The sequence below is a fragment of the Apium graveolens genome, chromosome 9, assembly GCF_009905375.1.
Source record: "Apium graveolens cultivar Ventura chromosome 9, ASM990537v1, whole genome shotgun sequence".
NCBI lineage: Eukaryota > Viridiplantae > Streptophyta > Magnoliopsida > Apiales > Apiaceae > Apium > Apium graveolens.
Genome location: NC_133655.1, coordinates 71,842,302 through 71,868,488, shown reverse-complemented (window position 1 = coordinate 71,868,488; position 26,187 = coordinate 71,842,302). Strand labels below are relative to the sequence as shown.

The following is a 26,187-nucleotide window of genomic DNA, read 5'->3' as shown; positions in this document are numbered from 1 at the left end:
TTATGGTGTGACCCTGTAGATTCAATATTAAGCCGGTAGTAGAAATAAATAATAATAAAACTACTTTATCATTATTTATATAAATTCTCTAATTCATTAAATATGATTAATTAATTAATCATATTTATTCTACATTGTGAGGGATACTTCTCAGCATATCGCGACTATCCGGATAATACGAATTCACTGCTTAGAATACCAAGAACCTATTCAGTGAGTGGTTACCGTACAATTAATTCCTTCTACACTGCAATGTCACGATTAAATACAAGGCATGGAACTTGTGACAAGCCTATCTTATTTAATCACTTGCTTTCCCATTCACTATGCTTAGTTCTATTTAATGTAAATTAGAAACTCCTTTCTAATTTTATTCACTCTGGCCAGAGATTCCTGAACTAACATAAGTGGATCATCATTGAACATTCTCTTCCTACACTGGAAGGGGTAGATCCTTTATTGATCATACACTATCTTCGTGTACAAATTCCTATACCCCGTAGAGCCCTTATAATTGTCCCTTGAGACTAAGAACTAAAACAAAGCATAGTTCAGTGTACACAAGATGACTATGATGACCTCAAGTCTAAGGATACTTGTACAACTATCACTATGTGAACAACTGCTGACACGTGAGTGAACTCCATCAGTTGTTCAGCTGTGTGAGTCATGTTCAGTGAACTTATTCTATAATAAGCACCTACATACTAGCTATAGTGTTACCACACAAATGTCGATGAGAACAGATATCCTTTATAATGAAGCAATCATAGTATGTACCGATCTTTGCAGATTATTAATTACCAGTTAGTAATCCTACGACCAGGAACTATTTAAGTTTAGAGTTATCATCTTTTAGGTCTCATTATTATGATCTCATCACAATCCATAAAAAGCTTTACTCTAAACTGTGGTATATCTTATTTAAACATTTAAATAGACAGAGCCCGCAATAAAAACAAAACAAGCCTTTTATTAATATCAATGAAATCAAAACATATTACATAAAAGTTACTCCTAAATCCTCATACATGATTGGACTTAGGACATATCTCTTTCAATCTCCCACTTGTACTAAAGCCAATCACTCTGGTATCTAATACCCATCTTGTCTTTATGATGATCAAAGTGACTTTTAGAAAGTGTCTTTGTGAGTGGGTCTGCTATGTTGTTATGTGTGTCAACTCTCTCGACGTTGACATCTCCTCTTTCAACAATCTGAATTGCAGCACCATTCAGAGTAAACACGTACCCTGACATGGATTTGCTATCACTTTCCGATTGAAAACTAGAGTCTGTATAACCCTCTATTTTCAACTCAGATTCACCACCAAAAACAAGAAAAATGTCCCGAGTCCTTCGCAAGTACTTAAGGATGTTTTTCACTTCTTTCGAGTGGTCTTCACCTGGATTGGACTGATATCTGCTCGTCACACTAATTGAATAAGCAACATCAGGCCTTGTACACAACATCGCGTACATGATAGATCCTATTGCTGAAGCATAAGGAATCTTATTCATACGCTCTCTTTCCTCAGGTGTCTTAGGAGACATTTTTTCAGAAAGGGACACTCCATGGCTCATCGGTATGAGATCTCTTTTGGAGTTTTCCATACTAAACCTTTTAAGCGCTTTCTGGATGTATGTACCCTGGGTAAGACCTATCATTCTTCTAGATCTATCTCTATAGATCTTCATACTGAGAATATAGGATGCTTCTCCCAAGTCCTTCATGGTGAAGTTCTTTGATAGCCATACTTTGACTGATTGTAGCATCGGTATATCATTTCCTATAAGAAGTATGTCATCCACATACAAATAAGAAATGTTACCGCGCTCTCACTAACCATCTTGTAGACACATGGTTCATCTATGTTTTTGATAAAACCAAACTCTTTGATTGTCTCATCAAAACCGATGTTCCATCTACGAGAAGCTTGCCTTAAACCATATATGGTTCGCAGCAGCTTACACACTGGGTGTTCATTTCCCTTGGAAAGAAAACCCTCTGGCTGTGTCATATACACTTCCTCCTCACGTTCCCCATTGAGGAAGGCCATTTTCACGTCCATTTGCCAGATCTCATAGTCGTAGTAAGCAACAATCGCAAGCAAAATCCGAATTGATTTTAACAGGGCTACATGTGAAAAAGTTTCTTCAAAGTCAATCCCTTGCCTTTGTTTAAATCCTTTTACCACAAGCCTGGCCTTATAGGTCTCCACCTGGCCATCTGCTCCAATCTTTCTTTTGTATACACACTTGCACCCAATAGGCTTGTTATTCCTAGTGGACTAACAATGAGATTTACAGAAGGGGGGTTGAATGTAAATCTCAAAACTTTTTCAAGTTTTGAGCAGTTTCTAAGACTAAGTATTTTGATGAACAAATGTGTGTGAATTGCTTTAAGCTAATACAGACAGATATATATTCAAGCACAAATATAAAGAACACAAAGAACTTAAAAACTTTTCTGGTGGATATGTTGTTCCACCAGAGATGTGTTATTTCAGAAAATCTGTGAATCAAAGAATTGATCACAGCTGCGTCCTAGTACAAACTAGATGATTTTCTCTCTGGATTTTTCTAAACAACTCTGGAAAATTCACCATCTAATTACTAGCTGCTACTTGGTTTATATAACACCAAGTTTACAAGTGAAGACAAAACTGTAGAATACAATTAAAAGATTCTTCACATGTTTCTTCTGGATTTAGCTGTGAATCTTTGAATACTTCCATGTTTGCACCAGAATGGAAATGCTGCTTTTTCTTGATTCCTCCTAGAGGCTGCCACATTCCAGTTTGTCTCTGTCAACCCATGTGCCTCTGTCAGCTTATGAATTGTCAATATCAACTGCTATTGAACTTAGCATCCGTTGAAGCTTTTATCCGTTGATGGCTTTATCCGTTGAAGCATTAGCAGTTGAAGCTTTATCCGTTGATGCACTCATCCGTTGATGCACTCATCCGTTGATGGATGTTATCCATTGAAGCTTTAGAGACATCCGTTGAAGCTTTGTTTCTCATCCATTGAAGCCTTTAATATTAGTTGATACTACTTCACTTATACAAAATTACAAGGCATGAAACATTTATAGTTAGCCCTCTTATTTGCATATCCACTAGTAGTCAACATGACTTATAATTTCCCACAACATCTAAAAATTACAACTTAAATACAGAGAATGAAATGTGCTACAATACTAAACTTATTTCTAAGTAAAGCTACTCCTTCAACGGATAGCCAGAATGGTCTTATCCGTTGAGGCTACAAACACCATATTTCTACTTAAGTGTTTTGTTGAACTTCTCATCAAACTAATACATATATTCCTAACAAGGCTTAACACCTTCAGGCGCCTCAACCAGAGTCCATACATGGATGGTATACTGATAAGTGGCATTTTATACCACTTAGAACGTCTTAAAATGGCTTAAATTGGTGTCTTGAAATCAAGTATTTTGTGTATTTGATGCGTTTTTCTAGTGTTTATGCATTTCAGGGTATTAGTTGCATTTCGGGGGAGGAATCATCAAGAATAAGCCTTGGCATGTGTTCACCATTGCGAGAGGAAAGGAATGGGCAGATTACGGCGAAGAAACGGAGCAAACCTGGATTTTTTCCAGTAGAGGCCTGCGCGCCCGCGCAGCAATGCTGAGCGGCCGCGCAGGGTCGGGGAAAAAGATAAATTATTTTAGACTTCTACTTCTGTTTGGCTTCCAACTTCTATGTAATCTGAGTTTTATGGGACTAGTATATAGGTAGATTTGAGACGTTTTCACAGAGATTATTAAGGGGATTATGTTTTAGATTGTGTTTTACGCAAGAAGCGAAGGAGATAAGGAAGAAGACCGATTTAGCACACCGCAACGAAGAGGAAGCATATTTTCTTGTGATTCTTGTTTCGTTGTAATGTTGGATGCTAGTTTTCTTGCTTTGACTTATTTACTCTTGTGACGTACTCTGTTTTAATATAATTAGTTTAGTTATTATTTTCCTGTGTTTGTTTATCATGATTTCATATGAACCCATGATGGCGATAAGTTCTATTATGGGCTAATCGTGATCATGGGGTTGCAACGGATTTATTATGGAATTCTTTAGTTAATTGTTTAATACTTTAGTGTGTGATGATTGCATGATATCTAGTATTGGTTGTGCGTATTCGTCTTATGTGCGTCGCGAACATATAAGATAGGGTGTTAATCTCTTGTGAAGCGACGGTGGATCTTGAGATTTAGAACTTGCCATGCTAGCATAGGTTCATGTACGTTGAGCATGATTAGTGGGTAACTCTAACAGTTTTATTTGCCCTATGTAATCAAAAGGAATAACTTGAGCTTAAATCATTGTGTTGTCAATTTCTGTAGACATATAGGAACTCAACATAATTGATGACTATTCAACTTCTATCTTAATTGTGGATGCTTGGTAGAATGGTATTAGTACAATGAAAGTTGGCTTTTATCAGTTTCGTGTTATTCGATTAATATCATCACTGTCACATGCTAAAGGTAATAACAATGGCTATAGAAGGAAGTAATAATGAAGTTGTGATCTCATGAGTGTTTTATTATTGATAAATTGAAGTGTTAGTTAAGTGGTTAATTAAGTAGTTAATTATAGTTAATATTTAATCAACAATTTTAAGTGTTATTATCTTAACATTGAGAAGTAATCATACATTGGTGAGTGAGTTTAATTAGACAATAATTTAGTCTGAGTCTCTGAGGGAACGAACTAGAAAGTATTCTATATTACTTGCGAACGCGTATACTTGCGTGAATATTAGCGCGTGTTTTCGCCCTAACAAGTTTTTGGCGCCACTGCCGGGGACTCGGCGTATTTGTTTAGTTTATGTACTTACCATCATTGGTCATTAGGACTCAGTGATTAGGACGTAGTAGTTACTTACTCTTTTCGGTTGTGTTTCAGGTACTTTAGCAAGCGTTTATGCAAACCCATTCTCGTGCTCGCAAGAGGACTTTAGATACAGCTGAGGAGACAGACGAAGTTTTTGATATTCCGGAGAAGTTAGATTTTGAGGATTCGGATTCAGGAACTGAGCAGAAAGAACCAGTAAACATGGGAGATCGTATTGTTCAAGCTGATCCAGCTCTTATGGATTTTTCTCGGCCTAAAATTGATGACATTCAGTCAAGCATCCTTCATCCGGCTATTCAAGCTAACACCTTTGAAATCAAGCCGGGCACTATTCAGATGGTGCAGAATTCTGTTTCTTTTGGAGGAGCGGCAACTGAAGACCCCAACATGCACATAAGGAATTTTGTCGAGATCTGCAGCACTTTTAAGTATAATGGCGTGACTGATGAGGCTATCAAGTTGAGGCTTTTCCCATTCTCACTGAGGGATAAGGCTAAAGACTGGTTACATTCTGAACCAGCTGGGTCCATCACTACGTGGCAAGATCTTGCGCAAAAGTTTCTGGTGAAGTTTTATCCAATGGCAAAGACTGCTGCTATGAGGAGTGCTCTTACTCAGTTTGCGCAGCAACCTACAGAATCTATGTGCGAGGCTTGGGAACGCTACAAGGAAATGTTGAGAAAATGTCCACATCATGGAATGCCGGATTGGATGGTGATCACTGGTTTCTATAATGGTTTGGGGGCCCAATCTCGACCCATGCTCGATGCAGCAGCTGGAGGAGCCTTATGGGCTAAAAGCTATACTGAGGCGTATAATCTTATAGAGACGATGGCTGCAAATGAGCATCAAAACCCAACTCAGAGGATGACGTCAGGCAAGGTAGCAGGTATTCTGGAAGTTGATGCAGCCACCGCTATTGCAGTCCAGCTCCAAGCGCTATCACTGAAGGTTGATTCTCTGGCTACGTATGGAATTAATCAAATAGCTATGGTTTGTGAGCTTTGTGCAGGTTCTCATGTTACGGATCAGTGTTCTCTTATCAACGAATCTGTTCAGTATGTGAATAATTATCAGCGACAACAGCAGCCTGTGCTAGCGACCTATCATCCTAATAACAGAAATCATCCAAATTTCAGCTGGGGGAATAATCAGAATGCTATTCAGCCACCATATCAGCAAGGAGTGAGTAAACAGTTTAACCCACCTGGATTCCATCAACCACAGCAGTATGCTACAAGGCAATCATATCCTCAACAGGGAAGTACAGCTGCACCCACTAGTGCTGATTTGGAGGAACTTAAGCTGTTGTGCAAGAGTCAGGCGGTTTCTATCAAGACCTTGGAAAATCAAATCGGTCAATTAGCCAATGCAGTGCTCAATCGTCAACCTGGCACTCTTCCCAGTGACACGGAAGTACCAGGCAGGAAGGAAGCTAAAGAGCAAGTCAAGGCTATTACCTTAAGGTCTGGAAAAGTGGCTGATGCTGAAAAGGCAAAGGAAGTCGAAGCTGAAGTTAGAGATGAAGAATCTAAGCAAAAGGAGAAAGCGGCGGAACCAAGGAAGACTACTGTTGAACACACTCTGCCTGAGGCTAATACAGGGGAGAAACAGCTCTATCCTCCACCACCTTTTCCTAAGAAATTGCAGCAACAAAAGCTGGATAGACAGTTCGGGATGTTTCTGGAGGTGTTCAAGAAACTTCACATCAATATACCTTTCGCTGAGGTTCTGGAACAAATGCCTAGTTATGCGAAGTTTATGAAGACTATTCTTTTAAGGAAGGTGAAACTGGATGACCTTGAAACCGTTGCTCTCACGGAAGAATGCAGCGCTGTTCTGCAGCAAAAGTTACCACCAAAACTTAAAGATCCAGGGAGCTTCACCATTCCTTGCACAATTGGCAATCTGACGTTTGACAAGTGCCTTTGTGATTTGGGAGCAAGCATTAATCTGATGCCGTTGTCGATCTTTAAAAAACTGGATCTGCCTGATCCAAAACCCACGTACATGTCGCTATAATTGGCCGACCGTTCCATTACTTACCCAAGGGGCATAGTTGAGGATGTGCTCGTCAAGGTGGATAAGCTCTTCTTTCCAGCAGATTTTGTTATTCTGGATTTTGAGGAAGATAAGAAGATTCCCATAATCTTGGGAAGGCCTTTCTTGGCTACTGGCCGTACCTTGATAGATGTGCAAAAAGGTGAACTTATTATACGGGTCCAAGATCAGGATGTGACCTTTAATGTATTCAAGGCAATGAAATTCCCTACAGAAGATGAGGAGTGCTTAACAGTGGATGTGATTGATACTGCGGTTACTTCGGAACTCGTTCACATGCTAATGTCTGATGCATTGGAAAAGGCCTTAGTGGGGGATTTTGACAGCGATGATGAAGATAACAACGAGCAATTACAATATCTGAACGCTTCTCCATGGAAGCGAAAGCTGGACATACCATTTGAATCTCTTGGTACTTCTAACCTTAAGAATGCTGAAGGGAAGCTCAAACCATCAATAGAGGAAGCACCTACCTTGGAGCTCAAACCATTACCTGAACACTTGAGGTATGCTTTTTTAGGTGATTCATCTACGTTACCTATTATTATTTCATCTGACCTTTCAGGTAGTGAGGAAGACAAGCTCTTAAGGATTTTGAGAGAATTCAAATCGGCTATAGGATGGACCATAGCAGACATCAAGGGGATAAGTCCTTCATATTGTATATATAAAATTCTGCTAGAGGAAGGTAGTAAGCCAACTGTGGAACAGCAACGAAGACTGAATCCCATCATGAAGGAGGTGGTGAAGAAAGAAATTCTGAAATGACTAGATGCAGGCATCATTTATCCTATTTCTGACAGCTCGTGGGTGAGCCCCGTACAATGTGTACCTAAGAAGGGAGGTATCACTGTGGTCGCAAATGAAAAGAATGAGCTCATCCCTACTCGAACAGTTACAGGATGGAGAGTATGCATGGATTATAGAAAATTGAACAAAGCCACAAGGAAGGATCACTTCCCCCTTCCATTTATTGATCAAATGCTTGACAGATTGGCGGGTCATGAGTATTTTTGTCTTCTGGATGGTTATTCCGGGTATAATCAGATTTGTATTGCACCAGAGGATCAGGAAAAGACTACCTTCACTTGTCCATTTGGCACATTTGCTTTTCGCAGAGTTTTGTTTGGGTTATGTGGCGCCCCGGCCACTTTTCAGAGATGTATGATGGCTATATTCTCTGACATGATTGGAAATAACGTCGAAGTGTTCATGGATGACTTCTCCGTCTTTGGACACTCATATGATGAATGTTTGAATAATCTGCGCGCCGTACTCAAAAGATGTGTGGAAACTAATTTGGTGCTTAATTGGGAGAAATGTCATTTTATGGTGCGTGAAGGCATTATCCTTGGGCATAAGGTCTCTAGCAAGGGTCTGGAGGTGGACAAGGCCAAGGTGGGAGTCATTGAAAATCTTCCCCCACCTAATTCTGTGAAAGGAATCCGTAGTTTTCTTGGTCATGCGGGTTTTTATCGGCGATTCATCAAGGACTTTTCAAAGATATCTAAGCCGTTGTGCAATTTGCTTGAGAAAGATGTGCCGTTCAAATTTGATGATGAATGTTTGGCAGCATTCGAGACTCTCAAGAAGAGTTTGATCACTGCACCAGTTATTACAGCACCAGATTGGACAGAACCGTTTGAGATGATGTGTGATGCGAGTGATTATGCGGTAGGTGCAGTTCTGGGACAGCGCAAGAAAAATCTCTTCCATGTGGTCTATTATGCGAGTAAGACTTTAAATGGTGCCCAATTGAACTACACCACTACTGAGAAGGAGCTTTTGGCTATAGTCTTTGGTTTTGAGAAATTTCGATCGTATCTACTTGGTACGAAAGTAACAGTATTCACTGATCATGCAGCTATTCACTATCTAGTTTCCAAGAAGGATTCGAAGCCGAGACTCATTCGTTGGGTGCTTTTACTTCAGGAATTTGAGTTAGAGATCAAAAATAGAAAAGGTACTGAGAATCAAGTAGCTGACCATCTCTCTAGGTTGGAGAATCCCGATTCTACTTCACAAGATAGGACGTTAATCAATGAATCTTTTCCGGATGAGCAGTTGTTTTTAATTCAGGAGGAAGAACCATGGTTTGCAGATATTGTAAACTATCTCGTCAGCAACATAATGCCTCCTAATTTAACATACGCCCAAAAGAAGAAGTTTCTGCATGAGGTGAAGTGGTATATGTGGGATGAACCATATTTGTTTAGACAGGGAGCTGACCAGATCATCAGGAGATGTATCCCGTTCTGTGAAACGGAGGGGAAACGAGACTGCCATTCCACGGTTTATGGTGGACACTATGGAGGTGAGAAGACGGCAGCTCGTATTCTGCAAGCAGGTTTTTTCTGGCCTACTTTGTTCAAGGATGCTCATCAGTTTGTTTTAAGGTGTGATCGTTGCCAAAGAGTTGGAAATTTGTCAAGGAAGGATGAGATGCCATTAAATGTGATGCTTGAAGTCGAGGTCTTTGATGTGTGGGGAATCGATTTCATGGGGCCTTTTATCGCGTCTTGCAATAATCAGTACATCTTGCTGGCAGTCGATTATGTCTCAAAATGGGTCGAAGTTAAAGCTTTACCGACAAATGATGCAAAGGCAGTGCTAAATTTTCTTCATAAGCAAATTTTCACAAGGTTTGGAACACCTCGGGTAATCATAAGTGATGAAGGATCGCATTTTTGCAACCGTAAGTTCACTTCTATGATGCAGCATTATAATGTGAATCATCGAGTAGCTACTGCCTATCATCCGTAAACAAATGGTCAAGCGGAAGTGTCTAACAGAGAGATAAAGCGTATTCTAGAGAAGGTTGTTTGTCCGTGAAGGAAGGATTGGTCTTTAAAGCTCGATGAAGCTGTTTGGGCTTACAGAACAGCATACAAAACTCCACTTGGGATGTCACCGTTTCAGTTGGTATACGGTAAGGGATGTCATCTACCGGCGGAGCTTGAGCATAAGGCCTACTGGGCATTGAAGAAATTGAACCTGGATTTAGATGCAGCTGGTAAGAAAAGAATGCTTCAGCTTAATGAACTTGATGAATTTCGACTTCAAGCGTACGAGAATAACAAAATGTATAAGGAAAAGGTGAAGAGGTGGCACGATAGGAAGCTACATCCTAAGTTATTTGTTTCAGGGCAACAAGTTCTTTTATTCAACTCTCGGCTTCGACTTTTTCCTGGGAAGTTGAAATCAAGGTGGTCTGGACCTTTTATTGTCAAAACTGTGTTTCCACATGGAGCGGTGGAAATTTTTGAGAATGATTCGGACCAAACATTCAAGGTTAACGGTCAACGGTTGAAGCACTACTATGGGGATATGGCAAACCGAGAGGTGGTTAGTGCCATTTTGTTGACTACTTGAGAAAGGTACGGAACGTCAAGCTAATGACGAAAAAGAAGCGCTGCGTGGGAGGCAACCCATGAATTATTGTTACAGGAACCCTTAGAAGTTAATAAGTTATCCAAAAACACAAAAAAATCAGAAAACAGGGGCTGAAATTTTTTTTTTCCAGAGACCCTCTGCGCGCCCGCGCAGCTATGCTGAGCGGCCGCGCAGGGGTCGAGTTCCAGAAAATTTTTTACAGTTCAGAAAAAAAAACAAACAAAAACACAAAAACAGTTTTAGCCCATAAACCCACGAATTGTTCCCACTACCCCATTATTTTATCCCTTAATTCCCAAACCCTAATCTAATCCACACCCTATATATACATACACCTATCCTATATATCTCCCACAAAACTTCCTACACTTAAACCCTCTCACAAACATCAAAAATCAGTTCTTACACACTTTTATTCACGAATCAATGGCACCCAAGAGAGCACGCACTATTGACAGCAGCAGCACAGTTCCTACTGCTGATTCATCGAGGGGTACTGCTGCAAGGCCTCGGTTAACTGACAGAGCTGCGGAGGAGGAGTACACTAGGCTGTTGGGGAAGCCGATTCTGAAGGAGAGGGGGTTTTTACCATCAGGGGGGGATGGTGAGTTGTTGCCCATGATTGTAGAGAAGGGGTGAATAGCTTTTTGTGAGTCACCCGAAGGAGTACCGATGAGCGTTGTTCACGAGTTCTACGCGAACGCGAAGTCTGAAAAGAATTGGTTTTCTGTAGTCCGTGGGCTGACGGTTGATTATCATCCTGCGGTGATTCGCCGTGTGATTGGACAGCGAGAGAGGAAGCCCGAGGAGGAGAACTGGAATGAAAAGACTGTTGAGGATTTTGACTTGGATTTAATTTGTGCGACTCTCTGGCGACCGGGCACAGTTTGGACCCGCAGTCCAGGCAATAATGAGTATCGTCACTTTCCGGCGATCGCCATGAACAGGTATGCCCGTGCATAGAATGCATTTATATGTGCTAATATTTTGCCTTCTTCACATGCACACGAGGTCACAATTGAGAGAGCACAGTTGTTGTGGGGAATTCTGCATGATGAGTACTATGTGGACCTTGGTGAGTTTATCTACCAAGGAATTCTGAAGTTTTTGAGGGGAGCAAAGCATATGAACATCCCTTATGCATCCACGGTTACGAAGCTATGCCGAGCAGTGGGAGTGAACTGGCCGGCTCATGAGCAGTTGCAGTTGCCAGCAACTCCGATTGATTCTGGCACTCTGAATGGGATACAGGAGTGGACCGGTGGTGAGCCTGAGGAGCATGGGCTGGGTTATCGTCTTCCAGGAGGGCGTCCAGCACGAGGTGCTACTATGGCTAGGCCAGGGCATGGTGAGGCTGGTTCTTCGAGAGCTCAGGAGGGTGCTGGGATGGGTGATGCCCAGTATAGGAGGCTTTCACGGCGGATGGATGCCATTTATGAGACGTAGAGCAGGTTTGCTCAGGAGCTCACCCTTGCGTTAGGGACTGCTTTTCGAGGCCTTGGAGCTGATATCCAGTGGCCATTTTTTGGTGAGGACTCTGCATACCCACCGCCTGATACTCCACCCACTGAGGGTGATGATGATGATGACTCCGAGTAGGTATACCTTGTGTTCCTTTCTACTACATTCACTGAGGACAGTGAAGATTTTTAGTTTGGGGGTGGTAGTTAAGGAATATTGTTTGTGTGTCATTTAGTTGCATATTCATGATAGTTTAGTTCATATAGTTACATAATTTATGCCATTTAGTTTTTTTTTTATGAATGTCATGTAGCTCATGCATTTACCATGATCCCTTTTGCAATAAGTTATCGACTGAATTGTGATATTGATGCGAGTGTAGTGATAGCATTAAAGTGATATTAAGTTGTGTAGGTTGATATGCATGCTAGAAATAATTGTAAGTCCACTAAGTCTTAGAGAATGCGAAAGGGCTAGATTGTGTTATGATTTGGTTGTTTTCAAGGTCAATCTACTTATTATGCTTAGAATTCGATTATAGGTTCTTAGTGATAAAGACATGAAAAAGAAAAATTTTGGAGAAAAAAATATGGAAGTTGTTGCTAGTTGTGGCTAGGCGTCAAATGGCTAGTAGCCGGCTCAAGTATGTTGCGAGTAGTCTAGGGTTGAGCAAGATGGAGCGAAACGCACTTGCTCAGAAATTAAAAAAAAAAAAAATTTGGCATAATTGATCAAGAGTGGGCTCTTTGGTATTCGAGTTATTAAGTTCTTAGGGGACTTTGTGCCTAGCGACCTAAGGCTTTTAGAGTCTGGGATCCGCTAACCTAACGCTCGTTACATGGATATCATTGTATAAGTCTTTTGTGGACCTCACTCATTGCACGGTCAAATAAGCATTTGAGTTGTAAATAAAAAGCACGATTCCGTAGTAAGCTCCAGAGTTCTTGTAGTGTTGTATATCACTTTGTGCCTGGAATTTTTATTCTTTGTATAATCGTAGGATTGCCTTGAGGATAGTCTAGTCATAATAATTGGTCTAGTTCCGAAGCATATCTGTTAAGCATTTGCACACACCACGTTTGTGGCTGTATGTCCATTTGCATGAGTTTATTGATCTTTAGTTGTCTAACTGCATTCGTTGAGATGTGACAATTTGGTTGGTTAATTGTAGTAAGGGGGATCGTTGCATTTTCATATAGATTGCATTCATGCATATTTTTATTTATTTTTGAGTCTGTGACGCTTGAGGACAAGCATCGATTTAAGTTTGGGGGTGTGATAAGTGGCATTTTATACCACTTAGAACGTCTTAAAATGGCTTAAATTGGTGTCTTGAAATCAAGTATTTTGTGTATTTGATGTGTTTTTCTAGTGTTTATGCATTTCAGGGTATTAGTTACTTTCGGGGGAGGAATCATCAAGAATAAGCCTTGGCATGTGTTCACCATTGCGAGAGGAAAGGAATGGGCAGATTACGGCGAAGAAACGGAGCAAACCTGGATTTTTTCCAGTAGAGGCCTGCGCGCCCGCGCAGCAATGCTGAGCGGCCGCGCAGCAACCTGCGCGCCGGTGCAGCTATGCTGAGCGGCCGCGCAGGGTCAGGGAAAAAGATAAATTATTTTTGACTTCTACTTCTGTTTGGCTTCCAACTTCTATGTAATCTGAGTTTTATGGGACTAGTATATAGGTAGATTTGAGACGTTTTCACAGAGATTATTAAGGGGATTATGTTTTAGATTGTGTTTTACGCAAGAAGCGAAGGAGATAAGGAAGAAGACCAATTTAGCACACCGCAACGAAGAGGAAGCATATTTTCTTGTGATTCTTGTTTCGTTGTAACGTTGGATGCTAGTTTTCTTGCTTTGACTTATTTACTCTTGTGACGTACTCTGTTTTAATATAATTAGTTTAGTTATTATTTTCCTGTGTTTGTTTATCATGATTTCATATGAACCCATGATGGCGATAAGTTCTATTATGGGCTAATCGTGATCATGGGGTTGCAACAGATTTATTATGGAATTCTTTAGTTAATTGTTTAATACTTTAGTGTGTGATGATTGCATGATATCTAGTATTGGTTGTGCGTATTCGTCTTATGTGCGTCGCGAACATATAAGATAGGGTGTTAATCTCTTGTGAAGCGACGGTGGATCTTGAGATTTAGAACTTGCCATGCTAGCATAGGTTCATGTACGTTGAGCATGATTAGTGGGTAACTCTAACAGTTTTATTTGCCCTATGTAATCAAAAGGAATAACTTGAGCTTAAATCATTGTGTTGTCAATTTCTGTAGACATATAGGAACTCAACATAATTGATGACTATTCAACTTCTATCTTAATTGTGGATGCTTGGTAGAATGGTATTAGTACAATGAAAGTTGGCTTTTATCAGTTTCGTGTTATTCGATTAATATCATCACTGTCACATGCTAAAGGTAATAACAATGGCTATAGAAGGAAGTAATAATGAAGTTGTGATCTCATGAGTGTTTTATTATTGATAAATTGAAGTGTTAGTTAAGTGGTTAATTAAGTAGTTAATTATAGTTAATATTTAATCAACAATTTTAAGTGTTATTATCTTAACATTGAGAAGTAATCATACATTGGTGAGTGAGTTTAATTAGACAATAATTTAGTCTGAGTCTCTGAGGGAACGAACTAGAAAGTATTCTATATTACTTGCGAACGCGTATACTTGCGTGAATATTAGCACGTGTTTTCGCCCTAACATATACATAGATTTCATTTCGGATTTCATGGCACTATGCCATTTCTTTTCCTTTTCCTTTGATCCCTTGTTTTCTTCTCTAGCCTCCTGTCATTCTCCTCTATTTGGAGTTGGAGTTGTCTGTAGAATTCAGCATCATTTTCTTCATTGATGTCCAACTTAGATTGCATATCCTTGAGAGTTTCATTACTGGCAATCTTGAGCTGATCTTCAAGTCTGAAAAATCTTCTGACTCCTTTATTGTCTCTGAACTCCATCAACCAATGAGGTGATTTATGAACTGTAACTCCATGCTCTGGGATGAGTAATGTTCTAGGCAAGGCATTGGACTCCCACCAAGGTTTCCTTATGCTGGCAATCTTGTTGAGAATCTCAATTTTAGATAAGCATCGAAACCGGGCTTCTTAAAGAAACACTCTACGAGAAGATAATGTAATAAGTTAATCAAAATATCCCGTCTCTCAAGAATACGAGTTTTATTAATCTATCAAAATGACTATTGTATCAAAAATTTTGCGGCGGGACTCGTACGAGTCAAACCGTACTCCAAATCGAAAAAGTCAAAACATGGAAAATGTCCAGAATAATCAAATTAGGTTAGGAAGGAGTTTTCTGAAGAGTTTCAGTTTGTAAAAACGCTAAAACAGTTGAAGTTGGACGATTCCCGGTTTTATAAAATAATCAATAACAACTCAGAAAATAATTTATTAAATATATAAATTCTTTCCAAAATCATATAAAAACCTATAAATTACCAGAAAAATATCACAATTATCATATAAAAACCTATAAATTACCAGATAAATTCCGGACATATAAAAATTAAAGTACTCATATTTTATCGCATATAAACATCCAAACATCAATTCAAATTACCAGATAATTCACCGAAATTCATATAATAATCACATAATTATTATTTATTGATAAAAATAATTACACGATATATCCCGGATATTGCAAACCAAACTTAATTTATCGATATCAATAAGATCGGCTTTCAAATAACTTTTAAAAATAATACATTTAAGTAAATATTTCCAGAAATTAACAAGGATCGATACAACACTTAACAATTAACACGTTACCATTTAATAACACAAACTCGTCAAACAGGAATAAAATATCCACCATTTTATTCCTTCTAAATCATAAAATCACATACATATATATTCAAATAATAATTATAATAATTCTAACATACGGGATATTACACATATTATAGGTGTTTTGACTAGAGGATCGTCATGAGGAAATTTGACACCCTCTAAATCAAAATCATCGAATGTCATTGTTACTCCTGTCCTAGCCCCTTCGGAGCTTCCCCGACAATATACATAACTTTTCTAGTATAGGTTTTCCTTGAGTTTCTGGATGAACCTGCAACAGTTGGTCCTCCAAAGATCATATTTATTATTGGTCCTCGGGGCTGAGGTCCCCCAAAGATTGCGTTTATCACCGATCCCCTGGGTTGGGGATTTTGCCCTTGATCATCCCGATCCCTTTTGCGATCATCGATGTTCCTTCTTCCATTATTATTCTGATCTTATCCATCTCTAATATACTTGTTCAACCTTCCTTTTGGAATAAAGAATTCAATTTCATCCTTCAATTATCTACACTCATCGGTGTCATGGCCAGTATCCTTGTGAAATCTACAATATTTGCTCTTATCTAGCTTAGTAGGATTAGCCTTAAGGGGCTTAGGCCAACGAGCATCTCTATCTTTCTTGATTTCCATCAAGATCTGACTTCTAGGAGCGTTCAACTTAGCATATTCAGTGAAATTTTGTCCAGGTCCTCCCTTCTTCGGGGTTGAATCAGCATTTTTCTCAGTTCTAGGATACCTGTCCTTAGCAATATATTCTATATCAATTTTTCACTTCTTGCCACAAGCAGGCTCTTTATTCACTACCGTCTTCCTCATGCTTTCCTCTACTTTGATGTACTTCCCGGCCCTGTTTTGGAGCTGCAACATGCTTTTAGGGGGCACTTGGCTAATGACATCTTGAAAAACTCGTCCATAGTTCCCTGCTGTAGTGCTATCATAGCTACCTTGTCATCAAGGTCCGGGACCTATAAAGTTTCCTTGGTGAAATGTTTCAGATAGTCTCTCAAAGACTCTTTTGCCCCCTGCACAATGCTCGTTAGGGATGCTGAACCTTTCTCATGCACTCTCCCACTGATGAATTGTTTAATAAAAGCTTGACTTAGCTCTCTGAAAGATCCAATAGAATTTGGAGGCAAACGGCTATACCATCTTTGAGCCATTCCAGATAGGGTTTGAGGAAAGGCCCGACACTTAATAGCGTCGTTCATGGGCTACAACAACAGTGCATTAGAGAATGTCCTGACATAATTAATGTGATCTTCAGTTCCATCATAAGATTTGATGGTGGGAATCTTAAAATTCCTTGAGATACAAGCATTCATTATCTCTTCAATGAATGATGGAGTGGGATCATCAGGATCTCTTAAGGGCAGAAGATTACTTGGATCAGCCCTTGGGCAACAGTCCTTCTTTGTAGTGGACCATCCAGGTCTATTATTGGAGGAAGATATCTCTTCCTCGGAGGTAGTGGGGGTCTTGGGGTCAGGTACTCCTCCAAGTCGCGCTTCAGCCTTTGGATCTCAGCCTCTTGAGCTCTGATTCTTTCCTACACTTCTTGGGGATTCATCCCCCAGGTGCTGCTAGGATGCTGATTACCATCAGGCATCGGCTCTTTACCAGCACGCCTCTTTATTGGATCCACATCATGATTTGAATATTCAGAGTCTTTATCAGTATAAGGTCCAGAGAATTCTTGATCCTTCGGGATAGAAGCCAAACCACATATATATTGAGCCGTCTGCCCTTGCGCTTCACTCCGATTAGTATGTCCACTTCCCCCAACTTCAGGGCACAGGGGCATCCCATATGGGAGTTAGTGGTTACAATAGTTGAATACTCCTACCCAATGGGTCGAGAATTCACAGGTGCATGTAGCTTCTGAAGTTGGGAATTCGTCCCTTGAGGAGCCGGAGGATTCGTCCCTTGTGGCCGAGGCTCACTTGCCCCTATTCGGGTTCCTCCTAGGGTGGAGGCATAGGTCGAATGCGGGGGTATCTCCACCATTGACAAAATCGTTTGGGTAGTCCCAGCTTGTGTTCCTTCGGGGGTGTTACTCCCGCTCCGTGTTCTCACCATGTTTATTGTTATGCTTTCCCATAAAAGGCGCCAAATGTTATGGATAAAAACTTAGGGTATATTTAATGCTAGGGTTCGTGAGCTTTGAGGCTCGATTTGACTTTTCTTGTGTTTCGTGACTCGATATGCCTTAATAAGATGCCTACATACCTTGCTGTTTGTCAAGGATCAAGTCAAAAACATAGTTCTGATGGGGGTGGGGATGAGACCTCTTATATAAATGTTGGGTGTCCTTGAATTGGACTAGGGTTAGGAGACTTGGAGGACAAGTCTCAAAATTAGAATGGACTTTAGAGTCCTAGGAAATAGGAAATTAAATTCCTTATCCTATGAGATTTCTTGGAAGCCAATCTCCAAGGAATTGTGTCTTTATTTGGAATTTACTTATTAGCCGATTTATCATTCATGCAACTCCCACCATCAATGACCAGCTTTCGTAATTCTTTGCCGCAGGTGACAACCATAGAGTTCTACGGTGGCGAACTCAACGGAGTCAGTTATTTTTCATTTTTCGAATTTTTTTAAGTTATTTAAAAATAGATTTCGTACCTTTTGCTCAATGAGAAAATGGGTAGGTTTATTTAATTAAAAAAGGGGTTGATATTATAGCAACAACAAAAAGACCGTTGGTCAAAGGAAAGGGGGATCCTGATTCCGGGTTATTAATTAATTATGAAGTTAATTAATATTCAGGGTTTTTGGCCTTTCTGTTCCATCAGGCTTGATCAATGTGTTAGCCTTCTTGGTCTGAATGTCATACACATGGCCTTCTTTAATGGGCCTTGTAATCCTAGATGTAATACTTATCACTAAGAAGCATATAAAGCATGTTAACAAGTGAATAAGTTCTAGCATCAAAATTGCTAACTTTACCAAAAAACACTTTAATAAAAGAGTGACACAGAATGCTCCATTCTTTCCTAAAGCCTAGTCTCCTAACCTCACCTAACTTGGTGGTAGTAAGAGCATAACCTATAAAAATAAGCATGTTAAACATCAGTGTCTGTGTGTGGAGCAAGAATGTTATTTTTAAGCAATTTAAAGCATTTTTCAATAGCATCACATTTAATATAGTGTTCCTTACCTTTAAGAGTGAAGGTAATGGTTTTATCCTTGGAGTTGAACACTCTAGTAGTCAAACCTCCTCAATAACCTCACAGTAGATGATTGGATACTCAAGCATTGCATAACTCAGTTTGCAGCTTTGAATGAAGTCCATCATTTTGTGATAGTCTTCAGATGCAGGAATTTACTTGTTCACCAAAGCTACGAAGTTGTTCTTGTAACACCCCCAGATCTGGGGTCGGGGATCCGGGTTGTCACGGTCTTTCTTTCCACAATATCACTTCACTTAATTAATAATAAATAACCTCATGCTGTGACCCCATACTAACACACACCACAACCCGTTATAGTCTCAGAGATGAAATTAAAATAAATACAAGTCTTTGAATCCACCATTTAACAGTTATTACAACCCAAGATGATTACTTGATAAATTTACAGTTAATTGCCATTATCTGCCACAAGTTATAATTATACATAATTTGATTCTCAAAAGTAGATGGTCTGATCTACCATGGATCTACCTCTGCAGCTATAGCAGCTACAACATCATCGGGAAGACGCGGGACGCTTCCCACGCGCTTGCGCTGGGTCTGCTGGAGTCTGGCCATCTTTCCTAACTGTTGTTGTGTGATGAAGAAATAAAGCAAGGGTGAGCAGCAAGCCCACCAAAATAATATGTATAATGATTTACAATATATGAGCCTTCTCATAGTACTCATGAAAGTCTTGGTCAAAAGAAATGAACCAAGTTGATATCTTAATGCGATGAAGTCGCAAAATATTCAGTATATATACATATATACTTTTCAAAATATTGGAAGTCCTCTTCCATGCATAATATACACAAAGTTCCAGTGTATAACTGTATAAAAAAATATCGTTGCAAGGTGATCTCATATATCTAACCTTGTCTCAACGTTTTTCTAAAAATCTTTGTCATTCATAAGACAATTATTAACTAGATATAAGTTTAAAAGATGAAGTTATAAGGTACTCCAATATACTTATATCTTTTCCAAATACTACTTGAACTACCACCGTTCAAGTTATAATCAGTTTCAAAAGTTCATCACATAGATGAGACTACAAGACAAGATTTAAATAGATTCAATCTTTGAAATATTATTGAATGAAATAAAGTTACGAGATACTTTATTTAGTCCCGATATATATATATCCACATATATATATCTCTTAAACATTTCCTGGAACCTCTGTTATGTAAAGTATGAACAGAGTTTGAAACATCCAATGTATTTTGGAAAGGAAAAGAATTTTGGCATAAACCCGATATCTCGCTGATCAGGCAAAGATACCAATAAGTAACCTTTTCTACTGTAGATGGATGAATTCCTCACCGGTCATCACCCTGGCCGCATTAGGACCTCGCGCTAGACCGTACCCCGGCCCCTCACGCGTTGATGGACTGCCACCCAGCCACTTACACAATAATAGACCGTACCCCGGCCTGTCGCTTATGCCGACTCAATGAGATGGGCTTACTTCCCGAACGTTGGGCAAGTAATCAATTCATTTACCAGAACTGCAACCTCGTTGCGAATATAAAATACACCACAGAGCCGGATTCCCCAGGTTTTGAGCGAATATTTAAATCCCCTTAAAAGGAAGATCTTAAATATAAAAAAAAGTTTTGGGATCCGCTCTGACTTTTAAAAATCATTTTGAAGACTCGAAAACACTTTAAAGAGTGTTTGGAGTAAGGCTGATTTAATGAAGTAAATCAGTCCCCAGAATATTTAGAAAATGACTGAATATTATTATTTAATATAATATTCCCATAAAGAATAATCTTTATAAAAATAATTGAAGTAGAAGTATTAAAACTTATACTTGAAATAAACATTAAATAACCAAAGATATACTTATATGAAAGTATTATCTTTATTTGAATAATCGAAAATAAGTTTGATTATTAACACCTTATTCTTTAATAAAATAAAGAATATATTTCAGCAAATAATCGGAGTCATAGATCCTCAAATGAATATTCAAATAATATTCATTAAATAATATAAACTGAGTCATAAGCCTTCGAATGAATATTCAAATAATATTCAATAAATAATATAAAAGAGTCATAAGCCCTCGAATGAATATTCAAATAATATTCAATAATAAAATAAAGTTAAAGTTATCGAATAAACCTTATTCGATTAATAGTTTTAAAAACTATATCCATATATATATATATATAAATAAATATATATATATAATATACTCGGGAACATCGACTCCCGGTTTAGAAATATGTTCACCTTTTATCCCCTATACTAAGGGTATACGCAACTACTTGCTTATTTCTAGCATAGGTATTATGCAACTATAAGCATTGAAATCAACAGATAGATAACCAGATTACGAAACAGACATGCATATATACCATATTAGCATGCTCCAATATATCGCAAAATTTGCTAATAACAATCATGCAATATCACAAGATAATGCATATACATATATTTACATCACAACAACAGTATAACGGGTAGAAAACTTGCCTGAGCGACTGGGGTTACGAATGGCTCGGGATGAGTCTGGTAACCTATAAACAACAAGTAAGTTGGAATTAAACCAAAGTCACTTGTAAATCTATACTTTAACTAACTTAGACTCTAACGCTTGTTTTGCGCTCACTGATTCGCTTAAGCCACTCGGGTACCCTCGGCTCCACCATTTTTAATAATTTAACCTTTACGAGTTTTAAAGCGATTCCTTCGCGAGTGTCTTACCAACTGCCTAACACACTTACCATAAATGTTTCATACATTAATTAACCCTTTCTGGTCTTTAACCTATGTTTCGAAGTAAGGCGAGGGAAAAAGTTTCGTTCGCGAAACGCCGTTACTTGAAACGGTCGTTTCTCCTAAACCGTGCATCGGAATCGAACGAACTACATATCAAAACAAAGCTCGTAACATGAACTATCTAATCATGGCAATGGTCAAAACCTAGCAGTGAGTTCAAGGGTTCTGATCTTAAGAACAAAAACAGTCTACGGTAAATCGGGCATTACGACGGCTATGTTTACGCGATTTCCCAATTTTATACCATTCAATTCCATCACCAAACAACCCCAATCCCTTCATACAATCAAAGTCCATCCATATCACATCCTAACAGCCCCAAAACTCAATATTATGAACTTTATACTACCCTCAAACATGAACTAAAAGCTATACTTAAGTTCATTAACCAATAATCAAGATTTACAACTTCAAACTCATTACAATTCCAACCACACTCTAAGTATACAAGGATCATGCTCCTCATGAATTATAACAATCAAAACCATTCCTAATACTCAAAAGTAAAGCTAGGGTTTGAAGTTTTATACCTTCTTGAAGCTTTTAATCAATGAAAGATCCTTGGAAAGCCCATGGAAGCCTTGATCTATGCTTAAGCTACCTTGTCCTTACAAATAAAATCAAGAATCAAAAATTTGTTCTTGAAAGTTACTATTCACCCTAAACTTTTAGGAATTGATTAACTAGGTAAACCTTGGATTCTTGGATCCAAACTTATAGCATAACTAAGTTATGAATTATGGAAGCTAGAGAAACAAACCTTATAATTTTTGAAGGTGTGTAGCTTGAGTTTTTTGAAAACTCCTCCTTGTTTTTCTTGAAAAGGCCGAGAGCAAGATGAAGAAGAAAGAGAGATTTTTGTGGTTTTGCTTTGATTTGATTTTTGGTTGGTTGTTTTTGTTTTGTTTTAGGTCAATTACCCATTTACCCTTAATTTTGTGTGGCTAATATTCCACCACATTTCCTTCCCTCTTATGTCATGCTTGCATCACTTTGTGATGTCATCACCCCTCCTTTGTCCTCTTTCTATTGGTTGGATGACATCATCCCCCACTAATCCCTTTGATTAGCTTCTAATTGTTTGCCTAATGACCGCTGATCTGTTATACGGTTCGCTTAACTTTCGTTCTCGTTTCTCGTTTGAAGGATCATACCCGGGATCTTATTACTTAGGTTCCCTTAACCTTTCTCAATACATTATATTCCTTTTTATGATCCTCTATAATAATCCTTTAATTTAAATCCTTTTTATCCTGTTACCTTATACTCAAATCTCTCCGTATCTTGTGGATTTCCGGGAAAAACTAAAGTGTTCGGATTTGGATTCTGACGATCTTTACATACACTTATATCCCATATAAAGTACTAATAAAATCTCAGAATATCCATATCAGAACGCCTACATAGTGTGGCACGAAAAGTTTTCTCATTCAGCAAAAACACTATTCATAAGGGTTTCAAAAATTTCCAAAAATTGGGGTTATTACAGTCTCCCCTCCTTAAAAGGATTCCGTCCCGGAATCAGATAGAAATGAATAGGGATACTTTCTTAGTATTGCACTTTCTAACTCTCAAGTAAATTTTCCCACATTGTGGTTCTACCATCAAACTCTGACTAGTTTGATAACCCTTCTCCTAAGCACTTGTTCCTTTTCACTCTATAACCCTTCCTGGTTGCTCCATATAGGTTACGTCGGGTTGCATATCTATGCGCTCATATGCCTCTATTTATCTGGCATCTGAATTACACTCCCTTAACATTGAAACGTGAAACGCGTTATGACTCGCTACATGTTCTGGGGTAAGGCTAGCTCATATGCTAACTTCCCAATACTCCTTAATATATCCAAGGGTCCAACAAATTGTAGACTTAGCTTTCCTTTCTTTCCGAACCTCATCAATCCTTTTCAAGGGTTTCCAAGGGGATACCTATAACATTACTAGGCCCCCTATTTCATACTCTTTGTCCTTTTTTTGAGTCAAATCAGCATACCTCTTATGTCCATCTTGGGTTACTACCAGCCGTCCTCTGATTAGATCTATTATATCCCTGGTCCTTTGGACTACTGCGGGTCCGAGCATCTTGCGCTCTACAACTTCATCCTAACATAAGGGAGATCGACATTATCTTCCCTCAAGGATCTCATAAGGCGACATCTCGATAATGACATATGATCTATTGTCGTGATATAACTAAATCCGCGTTAAGTGATCATTCCAATTTCTTTCAAGTCTATTGCACAGACTCTCATTATAGCTTTTAGCATTAGAGCTTCTGCTTCTCAATACCCATTCTTTTCGAGTTCGTAATCGCTACTACCTTCCGTTCCTAATATTATACTAGTTATACTTTTGCTCGTTAGCGTTCTATAACCTTTTAATGACCACGACAACCTTAGTATCACGAATGTGTTCCCATTCCGAATACTACCACAACTTTACTACTCCTTTTTCAGCTGCTTCTATCTTTTGGAAGCTTGATCAATCATATAGAAGTAAAGGAATTTGTTGAGAGATCACTATGATCATGAACACTTGTTATATCGCATAGTTAGTACAGAAGGTGGCCAGCCTTTAGTACTTGACAAGCAATTAAACAATAGATGGTATCCTACTAGGCTTCTATCACACAGATAGATAGTCATTCGGCAATACCTCCCCTTCTGGAAGGGTTGTTCTTCTCAGATTACATGAAATGAAAAGAAGAGAAAAGAACGAACTGAAGAGAATTGTATATATATAAAAAATATATATATATATATATATATATATATATATATACTGCCACAAAATATCTGGCTTGGAACCTACCTCTGAATTATAGAGGTTTGTCATAGGAGAACAAAACATAGACGTATTTATATCAGCATCAAGTATTATAGCATCGTATTTCACGTGCCTAAATATTTTCGCTATCCCGTCCATCATTCTATGGACCCATGCTCTTCCTCGAGCTTATACACAATCACCTTTGAAACTCCCTCGATTCCGAAAATCGAACCTGGGATCTCATTCTAGATATCATCGTTACTAGAGTTCTATGCTTGCACCGCAACCTTCCTCGTATAATAATACGACTCTCTATTGGTAAGAAAGAATAAATATACAATAGGTAGATACTCTACTTAATTAGTCTATCAATGATAACTTATACACTACCATGACCCGATTAGTGGTACTCAATCTCAACACCCATTCCAATACAACTCTCACGGTTGTAACCAGCTCATTACTCGCAAAATCATTGCTGCCTTACTATGGTCCACCACTGACCTACTGTAGTCATTCATTTTCCATGAAGTCTTAATAGCTAACCATACGGAGTCCATACATCTCGTATCTAATTCTCCTAAGGAGTTAACATAACCACCAATCACAATTCATGAAGAACACTCCAAACTCTGACGTACTTTCATGACATGAAGCAGATAAAATTGCAGAAGAGTTTCAATCAAAGCAATGATAGCAGGTTAATACCATTCTTAATCATATGCCTTAAATAGAAGACTTAACTCAAGGGTTCATCTAGTCCTTTTTGAAACATGGTCCTGGCTTATCTCAAGATAGGACCTTCTAAGATAGATAGCCCGTTCATGGCGATTACACGAATTAAACCTTTACCAACTACTATTACGGTTGGGTATTGCACAGTCATCAGAAGGAATGTCAATCTTCCAAACCATAATTCAACCTTCACACATTTTTTTTTAACCATCATCACTGTATTCTTTTGGCACACGCGCCTATAATTATCCACTTACCTTTAAAGTGTTGGCCACCTCTTTGGCCTTTCCTGATAGTACAATTTCCTTATAGTCAATGTCATTTTAACCACCTCCAAATAATTTTCTACCTCATTTCAATCACAGCTTATGTGAAGATGTTTTCCTTAAAATCTGATGAGTAAAAAAAAAATCACCATTTTTCCATAAGTTATTGCCTCAGTCTTTAGAGGTTAATCACTGTCATGACTGACTCTCAATTATACTTAGAGCATCTTCTATCTTAAGTCCTAATTGCCCTGAACAATTTCGACCATTACTGGTTCGATCCATACCTTCTCGTGGTTTAACACGTGCCTCACTTGGCATCAATATAATTACGTTATATTTCCTTTATCAACATTTCTATTCTTGAGAATTTTGAATATTACCTTTCTCCTTGTAAAACCTCTAAGGTTATCCTTCAATCGTTCCTCCTGTATTCCCTAGATACAGGGCATATTAAAATACCATTTACTATTACTAGAACCATTGTCTATATGCCTCTGAAAAATTTCTCCACTGATTCTTAAAGGTTATTATTACCTTAATCCTTTCCAATTCATACTGTCAAAACTCATACTATCCCTATTAAGGATGAAATGCTAACCTGTATGCATTCCCCTAGGATATATTTTAAGTTACCAATGTTCTTTCCTTAATTCCACCTTTAAAAAGGTACAAGCATCCTTCCATGGATAAATAAAGTCATATATCCCTGATAAGGGTATCTTGTTCAATCATTTCCACCTCGATAGTCTATACCTAACTTTAGCATCCTTATTCAAATTGAGGTCAATCCATATGGCCT

At 38.6% G+C, this 26,187-nt stretch overlaps 1 non-coding gene across 1 annotated transcript; it reads right to left on the bottom strand.

Moving 5' to 3' along the window:
- Positions 1-5,478: 5,478 nt before the first annotated feature.
- Positions 5,479-5,585, bottom strand: LOC141687822 (small nucleolar RNA R71). The gene has a single exon (XR_012561303.1). It is a non-coding gene; the product is annotated as a small nucleolar RNA R71 (small nucleolar RNA).
- Positions 5,586-26,187: the final 20,602 nt, after the last annotated feature.